Genomic DNA, 21,250 nt, shown 5'->3' with positions numbered 1-21,250 from the left:
TTAAGTAATAAGCGGAGTCATAATACCTCGAATGAATACTATAAATAATATTCATAAAATAAAGGAGTCATACATCCTCAAATGAATATCCAAGTAATATTCAATAATAATATAAACTGAGTCATAAGCCTTCAAATGAATATTCAAATATTATTCAAATAATAAAATGAACTAAGTCATAAGCCCTCGAATGAATATTCAAATAATATTCAAATAATAAAATGAACTGAGTCATAAGCCCTCGAATGAATATTCAAATAATATTCAAATAATAAAATGAACTGAGTCATAAGCCCTCGAATGAATATTCAAATAATATTCAAATAATAAAATGAACTGAGTCATAAGCCCTCGAATGAATACTCGAATTAATATTCAATTAAGTAAAATAAAGGTATCGAATAAACCTTATTCGATCAATAGTTTTAAAAACTATATCCATATATATATATGTATATATATAATATACTCGGGAACATCGACTCCCGATTTAGAAATATGTTCACCTTTTATCCCCTATACTAAGGGTATACACAACTACTTGCTTATTTCTAGTATAGGTATTATGCAACTATAAGCATTGAAATCAACAGATAGATAACCAGATTACGAAACAGACATGCATATATACCATATCAGCATGCTCCAATATATCGCAAAATTTGCTAATAACAATCATGCACTATCACAAGATAATGCATATACATATATTTACATCACAACAACAGTATATCGGGTAGAAAACTTGCCTGAGCGACTGGGGGTTACGAATGGCTCGGGACGAGTCTTGTAACCTATAAACAACAAGTAAGTTGGAATTAAACCAAAGTCACTTGTAAATCTATACTCTAACCAACTCAGACTCTAACGCTCGTTTTGCGCTTACTGATTCGCTTAAGTCACTCGAGTACCCTCGGCTCCACCATTTTTAATAATTTAACCTTTACGAGTTTTAAGGTGATTCCTTCGCGAGTGTCTTACCCACTGCCTAACACACTTACCATAAATGTTTCATACATTAATTAACCCTTTTTGGTCTTTAACCTATGTTTCAAAGTAAGGCGAGGGGAAAAGTTTCGTTCGTGAAATGTCGTTACTTGAAACGGTCGTTTCTCCTAAACCGTGCATCGGAATCGAACGAACTACATATCAAAACGAAGCTCGTAACACGAGCTATCTAGAAATGGCAATGGTCATAATCTAGAAGGGGGTTCTCGGGTCCTAATGTTATGCACAAAAACAGTCTAAAGAAAATCGGACGTTACGACGGCTATGTTTACGCGATTTCCCAATTTTAAACCATTCAAAACCAACCCAATTCAACCTCAATCCAACATACAACCAACATCCATCCTTATCACATCATAAAAACCCCAACCAATTCAATTTTAACATTCATACTTATGCCTAAGCTTGAATTTAACTATACTACAATCTTTTAATCAAAACAACAATATTTACTAATCCGATTCAATACCATTTCAATCCCAAACTCTAAATCACCAACATCAAGCTACAATATCATCCTACTAATCAAAATCATCTTATAATACATAGGAATCTAGGGTTTGGAGATGATATACCTTCCTTAAAGAGTGGAGAATCAAGAGAATGGCTTGGAATCACCCTTAAAGTCCTTATCCAAGCTTAATCTAAACAAAACTTCAAGAACACAAATTTTAGTTCTTGAAAAACACTATTCACCATCTTCTTTCATGATTTATAGAAAAAGATTGGCTTGGAATTAGAAGCTTAAACTTATAGGAAGTATGTAACTATCCATGGGGAAGCTTAGATAATTACCTTGCTAAATAGTAAGTGGAGGAGCTTGGACTTTCATTTTTTTAAGAAAAGGGCCGAGAGCATGAAGAACAATGCCTTGGTTTCTTTTTTTTTGATTTTGATGAAAGTGATTTGCTTGGCTTGGTTGATTGGTTTTGTGTTTAATTTAGTCAATTACCTTGTTGCCCTTGAATTTGTGTGGTTCTCATTCAACCACACCTCCTTCCTTCCCATGTCATGCCTATGTCATGTGGTGATGTCATCCTTCCCTCCTTGTCCTCTTCTCATTGGTTGGGTGACATCACTCTCTCTAATCCCTTTGATTAACTTCCTAATTGTTTGCCTAATGACCGCTAATCTGTTATACGGTTCGCTTAACTTTCGTTCTCGTTTATCGTTTGAAGGATCATACCCGGGATCTTATTACTTAGGTTCCCTTAACCTTTCTCAATACATTATATTCCTTTTTATGATCCTCTATTATAATCCTTTAATTTAAATCCTTTTTATCCTGTTACCTTATACTCAATTCTCTCCGTATCTAGTGTATTTCCGAGAAAATCAAAGTGTTCGGATTTGGATTCTGACGATCTTTACATACATTTATATCCCATATAAAGTACTAATAAAATCTCAGAATATCCATATCAGAACCCCTACATAGTGTGGCATGAAAAGTTTTCTCATTCAGCAAAAATACTATTTATAAGGGTTTCAAAATTTCCCAAAAATTGGGGTTATTACAGTCTCCCCTCCTTAAAAGGATTCCGTCCCGGAATCAGATAGAAATGAATAGGGATACCTTCTTAGTATTGCACTTTCTAACTCTCAAGTCAATTTTCCCACATTGTGGTTCTACCATCAAACTCTTACTAGTTTGATAACCCTTCTCCTAAGCACTCGTTCCTTCTTAATCTATACCCTTCCTGGTTGCTCCATATAGGTTACATCTGGTTGCATGTCTATGCGCTCATATGCCCCTATTTGTCTAGCATCCGAATTACACTTTCTTAACATTGATACGTGAAACACGTTTTGACTTGCTACATGTCTTGGGGTAAGGCTAGCTCATATGCTAACTTCCCAATACTTCTTAATATATCCAAGGGTCCAACAATTGGTGGACTTAGCTTTCCTTTCTTTCCGAATCTCATTAATTCTTTTCAAGGGAATACTTTTAACAATACAAGGTTGCCTCCTTCCTATTCTTTGTCCTTTCATGTCAAATCGACATACTTCTTATGTCCTTCCTGGCTACTACCAGTCGTCCTCTGATTAGATCTATTATATCCCTGGTCCTTTGGACTACTGCGGGTCCGAGCATCTTGCGCTCTACAACTTCATCCTAACATAAGGGAGATCGACATTGTCTTCCCTCAAGGATCTCATAAGGCGATACCTCAATACTGACATATGATCTATTGTCGTAAGATAACTTAATCCGCGTTAAGTGATCATTCCAAATTCTTTCAAGTCTATTACACAGACTCTCATCATAGCTTCTAATCATTATAGCTTTTACTTCTCAATACCCATTCTTTTCCAGTTCGTAATCGCTATCACCTTCCGTTCCTAATCTTATACTGGTTATACCTTTGGCTCGTTAGCGTTCTATAACGTTTTAATAACCACGTCAACCTTAGTATCACGAATGTGTTTCCATTCCGAATACTACCAAAACTTTATTACTCCTTTTTCAGCTGTTTCTATTTTCGAAAGCTTAATCCTTCATATAGAAGTAAAGGAATTTGTTGAGAGATCACTATGATCATGAACACTTGTTATATCGCATAGTTAGTACAGAAGGTGGCCAGCCTTTAGTACTTGATAAGCAATTAAACAATAGATGGTATCCTACTAGGCTTCTATCACACAGATAGATAGTCATTCGGCAATACCTCCCCTTTCTGGAAGGGTTGTTCTTCTCAGCTTACATGAAATGAAAAGAAGAGAAAAGAACGAATTGAAGAGAATTGTATATATGAAAAAAATATACTGCCACAAAATATCTGGCTTGGAACCTACCTCTGAACTATAGAGGTTTGTCATAGGAGAACAAAACATATATGTATTTATATCAACATCAAGTATTATAGCATCGTATTTCACATGCCTAAATATTTGCTATTCCGTCCATCATTCTATGGACCCATGCTCTTCCTCGAGCTTATACACAATTACCTTTGAAACTCCCTCGACATCGAAAATCGAATCTGGGATCTCATTCTATATATCACCTGTTACTAGGATTCTATGCTCGCACCGCAACCTTCCTCATATAGTAATACGACTCTCTATTGCTAAGAAGGAGTAAATATTCAATAGGTAGATACTCTACTTACTTAGTCTATCAATAATAACTTATACACTACCACGACCCGATTAATGGTACTCAATCTCAACACCCATTCCAATACAACTCTCACGGTTGTAATCAGCTCATTACTCACAGAATCATTGCTGCCTTACTATGGTCCACCACTGACCTACTGTAGTCATTCATTTTCCATGAAGTCTTAATATCTAACCATACAGAGTCCATACATGTCGTATCAAATCCTTCTAAGGAGGTAACATAATCACCATTCATGATTCATGGAGTACACTCCTGATTCTGACATACATACATGACATGAAGCCGATAAAATTGCAGAAGAGTTTCGCTCAAAGCAACGATAGCAGGTTAATACCATTCTTAATCATATGCCTTCAATAGAAGACTTAACTCAAAGGTTTGTTTAGTCCTTTTTGAAATATGGTCCTGGCTTATCTCAAGATAGGACCTTCTAAGATAGATAGCCCGTTCATGGAGATTACACGAATTACACCTTTACCAATTACTATTACGGTCGGGTATTGCACAGTCATCAGAAGGAATGTCAATCTTCCAAACCATAATACAACCTTCATAGCTTTAACCATCATCACTGTATTCCTTTGGCACAAGCGCCTATAATTATCCTCTTACATTTAAAGTGTCGGCCACCTCTTTGGCCTTTCCTGATGGTAAAATTTCCTTACAGTCAATGTCATTTTAACCACCTCCAAATAAATTTTCTACCTTATTTCAATCACTGCTTTTGTGAAGATGTTTTCCTTAAAATCTGGTGAGAAGAAAAAAAAAATATCACCATTTTTCCATAAGTTATTGCCTCAGTCTTTAGAGGTTAATCACTGTCACGACTGACTCTCAATCATAATTAGAACATCTTTTATCTTAAGTCCTAATTGCCCTGAACAATTTCGACCATTACTGGTTCGATCCATACTTTCTCGTGGTTTAACACGTGCCCCACTTGGCATCATTATAATTACGTCATATTTCCTTTATCATAATTTCTATTCTTGAGAATTTTGAATATTACCTTTCTCCTTGTAAAACCCCTAAGGTTTTCCTTGAATCGTTCCTCCTGTATTCCCTAGATACAGGGCATATCAAGATACCATTTACTATTACTAGAACCATTATCTATATACTTCTGAAAAATTTCTCCACTGATCCTTAAAGGTTGTTATTACCTTAATCCTTTCCAATTCATACTGTCAAATTTCATAATGTCCCTATTAAGGGTGAAATGCCAACCTTTATGCATTCCCCTAGGATTCATTTTAAGTTACCGATGTTCTATCCTTAATTCCACCTTTAAAAGGTACCTGCATCCTTCCATGGATAAACCAAGTCATATATCCCTGACAAGGGTGTCTTATTCAATCATTCCCACCTTGATAGTATATGCCTAATTTCACAATAACATCTGTATTCAAAATGCGGTCAATCAATATGGCCTCCAAAAGATAACAACGGTTATCAGCTTGTCTTGCCTAATTTGGTAACGATAACAAGGATGGTCTGGAAGATATTGGTCGTGTTTAACGTGAACTTCTTCTTAATAATTCCTTATTTACTTTTGTTGTTTATCTCAGCAGTCACCTCAATGTTGGGATATCTTTCATATCTGGCGTCTCCCTTTCTGGGTATCATGCCACCGGTCTTACACTTCACCTTCTTGAAGGTCACTTCCTTCATCCAATTTTCTTAATTTCTTACTTTCTTGTCCCCTCAGTCTATCCGCGTCTCATTATTTATCCTTCGAATTATCTCAAGGTTTCCTCGAATCTTCCCAACTTACAGGGGATAAAATATATGTATCTCTTATGCCCTCAACCATCAATTTTAACTCATGGTGAAATCACCCTCATCCTGACGATTACATACTCTTCTATTTCTATTTCTACGAGTCTTTAGGGTTTCCTCATACCCAACTCCCTTATCATTCCTCAAACTCTATTGCCTTTATATTCCTTTCCACTTCAGTTTCTTTTTATTTTCCTTTCTCTTATCAGTATTTCATGAACCAACACAACATAAGCATAGATTTCAAACGTCCCGTCATTCTGGATTCGTGTCCTCAGAACGAATCTTGATAACTTTTACAATTTAGATTCATAATACATCATACTCGTCTGCCTTTGTTCTGGCTCTAAAGCTTTTACACTATCTCCTTATCTTTGGGAATTACTTTCCCGAAAACAATTGACTGAACTTAAATCAGTTTATTCTAACCTCTGGCTCCGTGCCTTTCTTGGTCTTTCACCAGCGGGTGGCCTCTCTCTTAGGAGGGTAAGTGACAAAACAGTCTTTTGTGATTCGTCAATCATTTAGAATCTCAAATGATTCCTATATTTCCTTTAGCCAGGCTCTTGCCTCGACTGGGTCAGCTTGTTCCTTGGAACTCTGAGAGCTTAGCGACTTAGAGGTCCTAAAAGAATTTCATACCACATTGTTTCCTCAAGGTGGTGGTTGGGAATAAAATATAAGTTCTGTTTAGACAGGTTCATGAATTTCCGTATAGGAGTACCGTCTCGGGTCTCCTTATCTCGCTCGACTTCTGCTGTCTTAGTCTAAATATTTCTTCCTACTCCCCATAATTGGGGTCATCTTTTAATTTAAAATCTTCATTTTCCACTTTATTATATTCCGGATTCTCTATATCTTAATTGCGACCTCCCTGATTTTCACATTCAAGGTTTGCCCCTAATCTTATTCCTTGTGGGGGCATATTACTTGGGAAATTTTTTTTTTTGAGAATCTCCGGATATTTGTCTTACTTACTTTGCTTAAGTCTTCCCCTCGTTTAGTCCTTGCACGATTGCAAATTATGAATTCTCAAGTTCGATAAACTTCATGACACTCTCTTAAGTGTTAATAGAGCAATTAACAATGTGATTTTATCACAAACAAACTGATCTGAACTGAAATTAACAAATATATACATAACCATTTGTTCGAGGGTACAACAACTGAACATATTAAAGAGGATTATATCATTTGAACTTATCGCTCCTATCCCAAAAGTACTACCATAGATAGTCATTTCGTCATTAAAACTAATCATTCATAACTTAGGCTAATCCTCCAAAAGCGGTGCTACATGAAACCCTTGTTTGATTGCTCTGGCTCTGCACACTACCATGGATTAAGAGATGCGAGCACGCACGACATCCCTAACCTGCTCCATCACAGAGGTGATGAGGTCTAAGATAGTCGCAAGTAGAGCTGGATCAACCTGACCCTCAAGATGGCCTCTAGCTGTAACACGGGTGGTAGCCTCAATCCTTTCCATGCTATACGCTAATCCTGCCAGAAGTATCCCACCCTCAATCCTTGGTGCAGTAAGTCGATCCAACAGATCACTCCTAACATTCCGGGCCTCTGACAGGCCACCCAAAGTCATATGATAATCAGCGATAAGAGAAGCCTGAGTGGTAGCATCTAGCAGTCCATGGGGTGCAGGTGATGCAGACCCAGGAGATCCAATTGGATAACCAAGCACGGTATCAGGTGACAATGGTGCAGGGGATAAAGGTGGCATTTCCTCAGTATGTGCTGGGCTCTGTACCGGGGAGGGAACAGGAATTGGTGGAACCTTATGGATGTCTACAGGAGCCTCTGGAAGAGGGTCTGATACTGGTATAATTGGGGTCGTGGAAGGCCCCACTTCTTCTGCCCTCATTAACCTTTGTGCCCTTGGTAACTCTTCATCCTCTAGTGCCACCCTCGCGGCCATTATTGCTCTGGTAGTCGCCCTGACTACGGTCATATGTTTCTCAGCGGTCCTCTCTTCATTCTCATCAGGATCCTCCATGAGATCCTCCTCAGCCACAATCCTTTCCGGAATAACATCCTCAACCGCAACATTCTCTATCTGAACCTCATCCGGTCCCTCATTAGGGTACTCCATCGGATTCACAATTTGATCTCCAACTTGTAATAAAACATCCTCATGTTGATGCTCCTGAACCTCAAGGTTCGGTGCCCCGCTGCCCTATACGAGAATGAACTATGTTACTATCACGATACTTATAAGGGTTCCCGTAAGGGTTTTAACTGTCAGTGCTACGTTAGGTAGCCCGACTATGAACTTGGCAAGAGTTCTTATTATCTTAGTGAACTTATTATCTTAACGTCACATCATCTCTGAGGTTTATAACGCTTGGCTCTGATACCATTTCTGTAACACCCCCAAATCCGGGGTCGGGGATCCGGGTTGTCACGAGTTCCACTTCCCTTAACAACACCCAATCTTATTAAACCATCAACTACTCTTTACTATGACCCCACAATATACACACACACACCACAAGTTATAGTCTCAGAGATGAATATCCAAAAATAATCACAAGTCATTTTATTCCACAATTATATGTCAATACACCTTAAAAGGTTTTCTGGATAATTTACATTTCTTTGCCATTATTACAATTCATAATATACATGAGTCTGGTACATTATTAGTTGAAAACTTAGCCTATTGGTAATTTCTACCTCAGCTACAGCGGCCTCAACGCTTCCAGAAAGCTGCGGAACGTTTCCTATCCGCTTGCGAATTGTGAGCTTGGTCCTGTTCATCTTATCTATCTGATGTTGTGTGATGAAAGAAGAAAGCAAGGGTGAGCAGCAAGCCCACCAAAATAATATGTATAATGATTAACAATATATGAGCCTTCTCATAGTACTCATGAAATTCTCGGTCAAAATAAATGAACCAAGTTTGATATTTTAATGCGATGAAGTCGCAAAATAGTCAGTATATATATATACATATATACTTTTCAAAAACTTGGAAGTCCTCTTCCATGCATAATATACACAAAGTTCCAGTTTATAACTGTATAAAAAGTATCGTTGCAAGGTGATCTAATATATCTAACCCTGTCTCAACGTTTTTCTGAAAATCTTTGTCATTCATAAGACAATTATTAACTAGATATAAGTTTAAAAGATGAAGTTACAAGATACTCCAATATACTTATATCTTTTCCAAATACTACTTGAACTACCACCGTTCAAGTTATAATTAATTTCAAAAGTTCATCCCACTGATGAGACCACAAGATAAGACTTGAATAGATTCAATCTTTGAAATATTATTAAAGGAAATGAAGTTAGGATATACTTCATTAAGTTCTGATATATATATATATCCACATATACATCTTCTTTATACATTTCCTGAAAACCTCTGTCATGTAAAGTATGAACAGAGTTGCAATATCCAATAAATTTGGAAAGGAAAAGAATTTTGGCATAAACCAGGTATCTCGCTGATCAGGCAAAGATACCAATAAGTAACCTTTTCTACTAGTAGATGGACGAATTCCCCACTGGTCATGACCCTGGTCTCAATAGGACCTTATGCTGGACTGCCACTCAGCCACTTATGCATTTGATGGACTCCCACTGAGCCACTTACACTATCATGGACGCCCACTGAGCCCATGTTGCTTATGCCGACTCAATAGATGGACTTACTTCCCGAATGTTGGGTAAGTAATCAATTTATTTACCAAAACTGCAACCTTGTTGCGAATATAAAATATACCATAGAGCCGGATCCCTTAGATTTTTAAGCGAGTATTCAAGTCCCCTTAAAGTGGAAGATCTTGAATTTGAAAACAAGTTTTGGGATCCGCTCTACCTTTTAAATTCATTTTAAAGACTCGAAAACATTTTTAAGAATGTTTGGAGTAATGCTGATTTATAAAATAAATCAGTCCCAATATGAAAGAAATATCTGAATATTATCATTTAAATAATATTCCCATAAAGAATAATTGAGGTAGAAGTTGGAAAACTTATACTTGAATGAATAGCAAATAATCAAAGATATACTTATACGAAAGTAATATCTTTATTTGAATAATCAAAAATAAGTTTGATTATCGACACCTTATTCTTTAATACAATAAAGAATATTATTAAGTAATAAGCGGAGTCATAATACCTCGAATGAATACTATAAATAATATTTAATAAAATAAAGGAGTCATACATCCTCAAATGAATATCCAAGTAATATTCAATAATAATATAAACTGAGTCATAAGCCTTCGAATGAATATTCAAATAATAAAATGAACTGAGTCATAAGCCCTCGAATGAATATTCAAATAATATTCAAATAATAAAATGAACTGAGTCATAAGCCCTTGAATGAATATTCAAATAATATTCAAATAATAAAATGAACTGAGTCATAAGCCCTCGAATGAATATTCAAATAATATTCAAATAATAAAATGAACTGAGTCATAAGCCCTCGAATGAATACTCGAATTAATATTCAATTAAGTAAAATAAAGGTATCGAATAAACCTTATTCGATCAATAGTTTTAAAAACTATATCCATATATATATATATGTATATATATATAATATACTCGGGAACATCGACTCCCGGTTTAGAAATATGTTCACCTTTTATCCCCTATACTAAGGGTATACACAACTACTTGCTTATTTCTAGCATAGGTATTATGCAACTATAAGCATTGAAATCAACAGATAGATAACCAGATTACGAAACAGACATGCATATATACCATATCAGCATGCTCCAATATATCGCAAAATTTGCTAATAACAATCATGCACTATCACAAGATAATGCATATACATATATTTACATCACAACAACAGTATATCGGGTAGAAAACTTGCCTGAGCGACTGGGGGTTACGAATGGCTCGGGACGAGTCTGGTAACCTATAAACAACAAGTAAGTTGGAATTAAACCAAAGTCACTTGTAAATCTATACTCTAACCAACTCAGACTCTAACGCTCGTTTTGCGCTTACTGATTCGCTTAAGTCACTCGAGTACTCTCGGTTCCACCATTTTTAATAATTTAACCTTTACGAGTTTTAAGGCAATTCCTTCGCGAGTGTCTTACCCACTGCCTAACACACTTACCATAAATGTTTCATACATTAATTAACCCTTTTTGGTCTTTAACCTATGTTTCAAAGTAAGGCGAGGGGAAAAGTTTCGTTCGCGAAACGCCGTTACTTGAAACGGTCGTTTCTCCTAAACCGTGCATCGGAATCGAACGAACTACATATCAAAATGAAGCTCGTAACACGAGCTATCTAGACATGGAAATGGTCATAATCTAGCAGGGGGTTCTCGGTCCTAATGTTATGCACAAAAACAGTCTAAAGAAAATCGAACATTACGACGGCTATGTTTACGCGATTTCCCAATTTTAAACCATTCAAAACCAACCCAATTCAACCTCAATCCAACATACAACCAACATCCATCCTTATCACATCATAACAACCCCAACCAATTCAATTTTAACATTCATACTTATGCCTAAGCTTGAATTTAACTATACTACAATCTTTTAATCAAAACAACAACATTTACCAATCCGATTCAATACCATTTCAATCTCAAACTCTAAATCACCAACATCAAGCTACAATATCATCCTACTAATAAAAATCATCTTATAATACATAGGAATCTAGGGTTTGGAGATGATATACCTTCCTTGAAGAGTGGAGAATCAAGAGAATGGCTTGGAATCACCCTTAAAGTCCTTATCCAAGCTTAATCTAAACAAAACTTCAAGAACACAAATTTTAGTTCTTGAAAAACACTATTCACCATCTTCTTTCATGATTTATAGAAAAAGATTGGCTTGGAATTAGAAGCTTAAACTTATAGGAAGTATGTAACTATCCATGGGGAAGCTTAGATAATTACCTTGCTAAATAGTAAGTGGAGGAGCTTGGACTTTCATTTTTTTAAGAAAAGGGCCGAGAGCATGAAGAACAATGCCTTGGTTTCTTTTTTTTTTGATTTTGATGAAAGTGATTTGCTTGGCTTGGTTGATTGGTTTTGTGTTTTATTTAGTCAATTACCTTGTTGCCCTTGAATTTGTGTGGTTCTCATTCAACCACACCTCCTTCCTTCCCATGTCATGCCTATGTCATGTGGTGATGTCATCCTTCCCTCCTTGTCCTCTTCTCATTGGTTGGGTGACATCACTCTCTCTAATCCCTTTGATTAACTTCCTAATTGTTTGCCTAATGACCGTTGATCTGTTATACGGTTCGCTTAACTTTCGTTCTCGTTTATCGTTTGAAGGATCATACCCGGGATCTTATTACTTAGGTTCCCTTAACCTTTCTCAATACATTATATTCCTTTTTATGATCCTCTATTATAATCCTTTAATTTAAATCCTTTTTATCCTGTTACCTTATACTCAATTCTCTCCGTATCTAGTGTATTTCCGGGAAAATCAAAGTGTTCGGATTTGGATTCTGACGATCTTTACATACACTTATATCCCATATAAAGTACTAATAAAATCTCAGAATATCCATATCAGAACCCCTACATAGTGTGGCATGAAAAGTTTTCTCATTCAGCAAAAACACTATTCATAAGGGTTTCAAAATTTCCCAAAAATTGGGGTTATTACAATTCTGTTCGATATATACTTATATCTACCCTTCGTTTTACCCAAATCTGATTAACGAATTGAAAGTTATGCTAAAAACAAATAAACACTAATCACATAGTCCGAAAGTCAAACAAACAAGTCACATATAACACATAATACGTCAAACAATCGATGAAATTTCATTTATAAGGAAGTCTCGGGTCATAAACTGTCTTTCGGGTATTTAATATGATTTTTAAAACATTTTTCGGAGTCAAAACGGGTCGTTGGATAAATTTTAAAGCAATAAACAGAGTTCGGTTGGCCAAATTTGGCTTCAAAATAATTTTATAATAATTATCGAGTCTTGAAAACAATTTAAAATAATATTTTAAAGCTCGAAAATATTTTTCGGAATTTTTAACTCAATAGTAAATAATTAAATCTAATAAAATAATTAATTAAAATCAATGAATAATTAATTAAATCAATTAATCAATTAATTTCCGAATTACTTGACCAATTAACTAATTAATTATTAACTAAAATTAATTAGCTAATTAATTCAGATTTATTTTTGAATTAAAAAATAATTTTTTTGGAATTAAAATATTAAATTTTGGAATTTTTAATAATTTAAAACGAATTTTTATAATTAAAATAAATAGAAAATATGATTTTTACATAATTTATAAACAGGAATCCTAAATTTGAAAATTCTGGAAACTACAGGGACTCAACCTTTTCTCTTTCAAAACTACAGGTACTAAACTGCAATTTTGCAGGGGGTTCTCCGAAAACACCCCTGTCTCGCCGGAGAAGACAATCCAGGGATGCTCAGGCCACCACTAGCTCCAGATCACATCTCCTCACCACCAGGCACTCAACCATGTAATCAAAACACACAACCTATCCCAGAATTGGCCGGAATATGGCCGGGAAGTTCGCCGGTTTCCGGTGAACTTTAAAAGATAACTTCGTTCAAACCAGGGATCGTTTGATAACAAACTATACATGAATCGATTCTAAATTTCAAGGGGAAAAAACCCACCCATCTAGAACGTCTACAAATCCCTAAATAAGAAACCCCCAAATTCAATCAAGAACATTCAAACGAATTATAAATTCTATTTTTCAAATTCGATAATCAAACCACAAATTGGATACGTTATAGAACTCCCGATCAGTCATATGACATATCAATATCATTAGGAAGACAAGCTCTATAACATGCAAGCATCAAATCATTCAAAGAATCATCCGAACAAAAATTCATAATTTTAATCAAAATAATTCAAAAATAAATAAAAATATATAAAATCAACCTTTGATTCTGCAGTTCTGAAACTTGGATAATCTGATAGTACTCCTCAAACCCTTCATTTTGATTACCAGAGCTTTCCAAACGGATATCGATAACACCTTGATTTGTTGGTTTGATTCTCAGAAAGCTTATATGAATATAAGTATTTTCTCTGAAAATTTCTGTAAATATTGTTTGTAAATAATTTTCGGTACAAAATAAAATAAGGCTATTTATAATTACAGAAAATTAATATCCCGTTGGATCATTCCAGATATAAAATAGTACGTTAATTTAGAAAAACAGATCCAAACGGTACCGGTTTTCGGGATAATTATCCAAATCTGTACAATTTGTACTGCGGTCTTGGTCTCAGCGCCTGGTTTACATGTATTACGAGGTAACAATTATAATAGTTTAGTAAAAGATCCCGTTTATCAAAAATACGAGTTTTATTGATTTACCGAAATGAATTTTGTATCGAAAATATTGCGTCGGGACCCACATTGGACAAACCGTATGTCAGATCGAAAACGTCAAAACATGGAAAATGCTTAGAATATTGCAATTAGGTTAGGAAGGAGTTCTCGGAAGAGTTTCGGGTTATAAAAACGTAAAAACGGGTGAAGTCGGCTGGTTCCCGATTATATAAAATAGTTTATAAATACTCGGAAGAAGAATTTATCAAATCCATAAATTTCCTATAGAATCATAAATCAACATAAAAATAAATAGGAGGATATGACAATTATCTATATTTTATTTTGGACATATAAAAATTAAAATTCTCAATTTATATTATTTTTAACATCTAAACACATATACCACTTAACAAATAATTCACAGAATAAATACTGAGCATGAATAATATTAATATATTAGCAAAAATAATTACACGATATATCCCAGATATTACAGCTTGGGTAGGCATATGTTTGGTCATTGACACAGATGTCATTGCTACATTTGAAGGCAAAGAAATGTGTGAGGTTGGAAGAGTGGAGATAGTAGAAATTACCTCACTTACCTGATGTCCCTCCATTACTGGAAAATAGAAGAAGGGCACCTCTTTGTGGTAGTCTGCTCTATTAAGATCTGCAATTATTCTTCTTTCTTGAACCCAATAATTCAGCTTGTTTGTTGAGTTCTCAATGAGATGGTTAGCAAGCATCATGAAAAATCTTGCATAATAGACACTTTTACCTCTCTTATTGAGTTCTCCTAACTTAAAGCCTAACTCAAACAAAACTAAGTCACTAAGATTGAAATACTTATCAGTAACTATCATGTAAAGCATGTTAAGCATGGATATGTTGATAGAGTCAAAGTTACTAATTTTACCAGAAAACACTTTAGTTACCACATCACACAGATAGCTCCATTCTTTTCTAAGACCCAACCTTCTAATTTCACTTAATTTAGAGGTAGTGAGTGCATAGCCCATGGAATTTAGCATGTTAACTATATCAGTGTATGTGTGTGAAGCAGTAACAGTATTATCAGGTATGCTAAATCATGCTTTGACAATATCACTATTTATGCAAAACTGCTTACCTCTAAGAGTAAAAGTGATGATCTTGTCAGTTGAGTTGTACAATGCAGTTGTCCATCTCTCCTATACAACCTCACAGTAGATAGTGGGAGATTCCAGCATAGCATAGTTGAGTTTACAGCCTTTCACAAAATCCATCATTTTGTAGTAATTTCCAGACAGTTGAATCTCCTTGTTCACTAGAGTTGTGAAGTTGTTCTCTTCATAGATGCACCCAATTTGAGACATGATTTTGACGACTGGTGCCATTATTAGAGATTGAAATTTGCAGAGAGAGTGATTGCTTTTGAGGAAGAAAGAAGTTAGAGTAATTGAATCTTGAGAATGATAAAAGAGTAGAATAAGAATGAATTCTGCTTTTATACTATCTCAGAAATGAACTGTCAAAAATAATAAAGTAAAATAAAGTGACCAATTAAAATTTCCCAAAATAGCTGTTTAAAAATAAATAAACTGTAAAAATTATGTCACTTATCCGTCGTGTCATGTTTACAAACTATAAGTATACTCGATGGATAATGTTCAGATATTTAATGGCTAGAATTGAGACAATTCGGCGGATGAAGATAAATCAGTTATCCGTCGAGTTATAAAATATTTCAGAAAAATAATTGATTTTTATTACAATTAATATTCCGAAGGATGATCAAACTCGATGGATAATGAGCATCTGTCGGGGTGTAAATTTTGACTTAGCCAAAATTTCATCCAATACAGAAAAACCAATTAAATTTCTGGCTGCATAACAACTTGCAAAATATCTGAAATGATTCAAGAATAATTAAGCATACCTAACTCACTTACCAACCTTGAAAATGTGGATTCATCAAGTGGCTTGGTAAATATGTCTGCAAGCTGCTTTTCACTTGGAACAAAATGAAGTTCCACAGTACCATTCATCACATGTTCCCTTATGAAGTGGTACTTAATGTCTATGTGCTTTGTTCTTGAATGCTGCACTGGATTTTCAGTGATGGCAATTGCACTTGTGTTATCAAAGAAAATGGGAATTCTATCCACTTGTAGACCATAGTCCAACAATTGATTTTTCATCCACAAAATATGTGCACAGCAACTACCAGAAACAATATATTCACCTTCAGCTGTAGAAGTAGAGACTGAATTTTGCTTTTTAATGAACCAGGACACAAGCTTGTTCCCTAGAAATTGACATGTTCCTGTTATACTTTTTCTGTCTATTCTACAACTTGTATAATCTGCATCTGAATAACCAGTTAGATCAAAACCAGAATCTTTAGGGTACCAAATGCCAAGTTTTGGTGTTCCCTTGAGATATCTGAAAATTCTCTTAATAACTACTAGGTGAGATTCTTTAGGATCAACCTGAAATATAGCACAAAGACAAGTAGCAAACATTATATCTGGCCTACTAGCTGTTAAGTACAGAAGTGAGGCAACCATGCCCCTATAGCTTGAAATATCCATAGAGTTTTAAGTAGTGTTTAATACAAGTTTAGTTGCAGTGTCCATGGGAGTTTTTGCAGATGTGCAATCCATTAGATCAAACTTCTTTAAAAGATCATGAATGTATTTAGTTTGACTAATGAATATTCCATCACTAACTTGCTTAACTTGCAGACAAAGAGAGTAAGTTAGTTCTCCCATCATGCTCATTTCATACTTACTTTGCATCAATTTGGCAAACTTTTTGCAAAGTTTTTCATCTGTAGAGCCAAAAATAATATCATCTACATAAATTTGAACAAGTATACTAGAGCCATAAAAATTTCTAAAGAATAAAGTTTTATCAACAGTACCTCTTGTGAAGTAGTTTTCCAAAAGAAACTTTGATAAAGTGTCATACCAGGTTGTAGGTGTTTGCTTCAGTCCATAAAGTGCTTTCAAAAGGTAGTAGACATGATTTTGGAAATTTGGATCTTCAAAACCAGGAGGCTGACTAACATAGACTTCCCCCTCCAAATCTCCATTCAGAAAAGCACTTTTGACATCCATTTGATAGACCTTGAAATTGGCATGAGCTGCACAGGCTAAGAAAATTCCGATGGCTTCAAGTCTTGCAACAGGAGCAAAAGTTTCATCAAAATCTATTCCTTCTTGTTGACAATAGCCCTTAGCAACCAATCTAGCTTTATTCCTGACTACTATACCATTTTTATATATCTTGTTTCTGAATACCCATTTGGTGTCAATTGGATTCTTTCCTTTGGTCTTGGGTACCAGCTTCCATACCTTGTTCCTTTCAAATTGGTTTAGCTCCTCCTGCATAGCTAAAATCCAATTAGGATCCAACAAAGCTTCTTCTACCTTCTTTGGTTCTTCCTTAGATAGGAAGCTGCTATATAGAAATTCTTCTTGAGTTGCTCTCCTTGTTTGAACTCTAAAAGATGCATCACCAATGATGAGCTCAAAAGGGTGATCTTTAGTCCATTTTCTTTGTTGAGGTAGATTAGCTCTAGATGAAGAGGCCTCATTGTTGTCTTAAAGTGTGACTGAGTTTTGATTAATAGAAACTCCCACTGAGTATGTAAATCTTTGATTTGAGAATGGGGAGCTTTCTGTAAGTGATCTATTCTGACTTTCAGCTTCTCTTAATGACCCGACGAATGTTGCACTTTGTGTTCTGACGTATGAAGCTGATTGTCTCCCGATGGATAAGGTAGATTATCTCCCGACAGATGAAGCATTTTGCAACTCGACAGATGTTGAATCATGTGCTTCATTAGTTGTGGATTTTTCTGCATTATCCTTATTCATTGTTTATTGATCACTTTCATCATCACTGTCATCACTAATCATCTCCGCATTATCAAACTTGAGGCTTTCATGGAAATCTCCATCTTGCAGTCCTTTAATCTTTTTGCCATCAAATACAACATGTATTGATTCCATAACAATGTTGGTTCTTAGATTGTAGACTCTATATGCCTTTCCCACAACTTATCCAACAAAAATTCATTCATCTGCTTTAGCATCAAACTTCCCATATTGATCAGTTTGATTCCTCAAGATAAAACATTTGCAACCAAAGATATGAAGACAATTTAGAGTTGGTTTCTTGTTCTTGAACAATTGGTAGGGTGTGATACATTTTGCTTGATTAATCAAAGAAATATTCTGAGTGTAGCAGGCAGTATTCACAGCTTCAGCCCAAAAATATGTTGGTAACTTTGATTCCTCAAGCATTGTCCTTGTATCTTCAATAAGAGATCTGTTCTTTCTTTCCACTACTCCATTTTGTTGTGGAGTTATCGCTGCAGAAAACTCATGCATTATCCCATTTTCTTCACAAAATGATCTCATCACAGAATTCTTGAACTCAGTTCCATTATCACTCCTGATTTTTCTTACTTTAAAATCAAGATGGTTGTTGACTTGCCTTATGTGATTGATGATGATTTCACTAGCCTCATCTTTAGACTTTAGGAAATATATCCAAAAGAATTTTAAGAAATCATCCACAATTACTAGGCAAAATCTTTTCCTTGAAATGGACAACACATTGACTGGTCCAAATAAATCCATGTGTAGCAATTGTAAAGGTTCTTCAATTGTTGAATCAAGCTTCTTTCTGAATGATGCTTTAATCTGCTTTCCTTTTTGGCAGGCATCACACAATCCATCCTTAGAAAACTCCACTTGAGGAATGCCTCTAGCCAGTTCTTTCTTGACAAGCTCATTCATGGTCTTGAAGTTTAGATGGGATAGCTTCTTGTGCCATAGCCAACTTTCATCTTGACTTGCTGAGAAGACAAGTGACAGATTCTGCATTAGATGTGTTGAAGTCAGCTAGATACACATTTTCTGTTCTCACTCCAGTGAGAACCACTCTGTTGCTTCTTTTATTTGTCACAACACAGGCTTCTAAATTGAAAGTTACCGAATTGCCCTTATCACAAAGCTGGCTGATACTCAACAAATTGTGCTTGAGACCATCCACTAGGGCAACCTCTTCAATGATGACATTGTCTTTTGAATTCAAGCCATATCCCACTGTATAACCCTTGCTGTCATCTCCAAAAGTAATACTTGGGCCAACTCTCTCCTTGAATTATGTGAGCAGGGTAGAATCTCCAGTCATGTGCCTTGAACAACCATTATCCAGGTACCAAAGATTCTTTTTGTTTCCCTACATACATCAAAACCAAATCAAGTTGATTTTGGTACCCAAGTTTCCTTGGGTCCTGCCTTGTTAGCTTTCTTCTTTGGTTTCTTCGGTTTGATCTCATTTGACTTGGGAATTTCTGATTCATCCTTAGTCATTTGAGTTGGACCTTTGAAACCAGTCATTAAAATAGAATTATCATGCACATTTTGATTAGCAGGAAAAGGCGTGCTGTTTGCAAACATGTTATTCCAGTAAGGCATGCTAAATGGCATTTATGGCATACTAAATGCGGCATAATAAGGATTAGGTGCAAATGGCATATTAGCAAATTGTGCATTCATATTCTGAGCAGACATAACATTCATGTTAGGAAAAGAAGAGGGTAAATATATAGGAGTAGGCATGGCAAGTTTGCAATTAACAGAAAAATGATTAATACTACCACACTTAACACAAATTTTTCTTGGAGCATACTTACCAGGTGTGTAGTTGTTATGTTTGTTAATCTCTACATTCACATTTCTATTGTTTTTCTTTTTAGTTTCTGTTTTAACCTCAATCTTTTCTAATCTGTCATTCAATTGCTTGATGGACAGATGACCAACATTCACTTTCTTCTCCTTCTTCACTTGACTTGATTCTCCTGAGGCAAAGTTTTTGGAAACTGATCCATATTTTTCATTCAACTTGGAAAGCTTGGCTTTGCTCACATGTTTGCTCATAGCCGACGGATGTGGCTCTTTGTTACTCGACGAATAATCCTTTTGATTATCCGATGGATGATTCTCATCATCCGTCGAGTCCACATCTATTGGAAATCCTTCAACTATATTGGATTCCAGCTTTTCCTTACTCTTTTTCCAGGCAGCATCACAAAAGGACTCAATACCTTGAACTTTAGTGATTTGAGCATGGACATCTCTGGATGATTTCCATGCTTTAATTACTTCTTGTTCTCGTTCAAGTTGCTTCTTTAAGATCTCTTCTTTCTTCAAGGACTCAATTAATTCATCCTTAGCAATCTTACACTCAATTCTCAATTTTTCAAATTCAATAAACTGAGACTCTAGCACATTATTCCTCTCACTTAAAAACAAATTGTTTTCTTTAATTTTAGCATTTTCCTTAGTGAGGGACTAAAGTGTAACACGCAAGTGATATAATTCTGTAGACATGTCATTGATTGCATCATTACACTCAGTTTTAGATAAATATGCTAGGTTAGTGGTGATTACCTGATTACTTGAAAAAAAAATTGTTTCATCAGACTTGGCCATCAGGGCTAGATTGACATAGTTCACATCCTCATCTTCATCCAATCCCTCAGCTGCCCAGTCATTTTCCTGTGTAATGAAAGCCCTTTCCTTTTGGTTGAGCAACTCAAAATATTTTTGTTTCTAATCAACAGGCTCAAACTTCTTTATGCTGGAATCTGAGTTTCTACACTAACTGGAAAAATGCCCTGCCAAGCCACATTTTAAACATTTAAATTTGGATTTATCCACAATGTTTCTACTTGGCTTGGCTGCTCCAAAGTTCTTTTTGAACTTGAGCTTGGAAAATCTTCTGGAAAGGAATGCTAAATGCTCATCAATATCATCCATGTCATCCTGGCTCAAATTTTTACGACCGGTATTTCTAAACCTTATCTATATATAACTGTGTGTTTATAATTGAGATTTAATTTGTGTGGAATTATAAATGTGGGTGATCTATATGTTGAGTGCCTATCAATTAAGTGTTTAATGTATTAGTTTATATAAAAAAATTTGAAAGGAAAATCATA

This window comes from Apium graveolens, chromosome 2 (genome assembly GCF_009905375.1).
Source record: "Apium graveolens cultivar Ventura chromosome 2, ASM990537v1, whole genome shotgun sequence".
NCBI lineage: Eukaryota > Viridiplantae > Streptophyta > Magnoliopsida > Apiales > Apiaceae > Apium > Apium graveolens.
The sequence above is the reverse complement of the archived record's forward strand: the minus strand, read 5'-3'. Positions refer to the sequence as shown.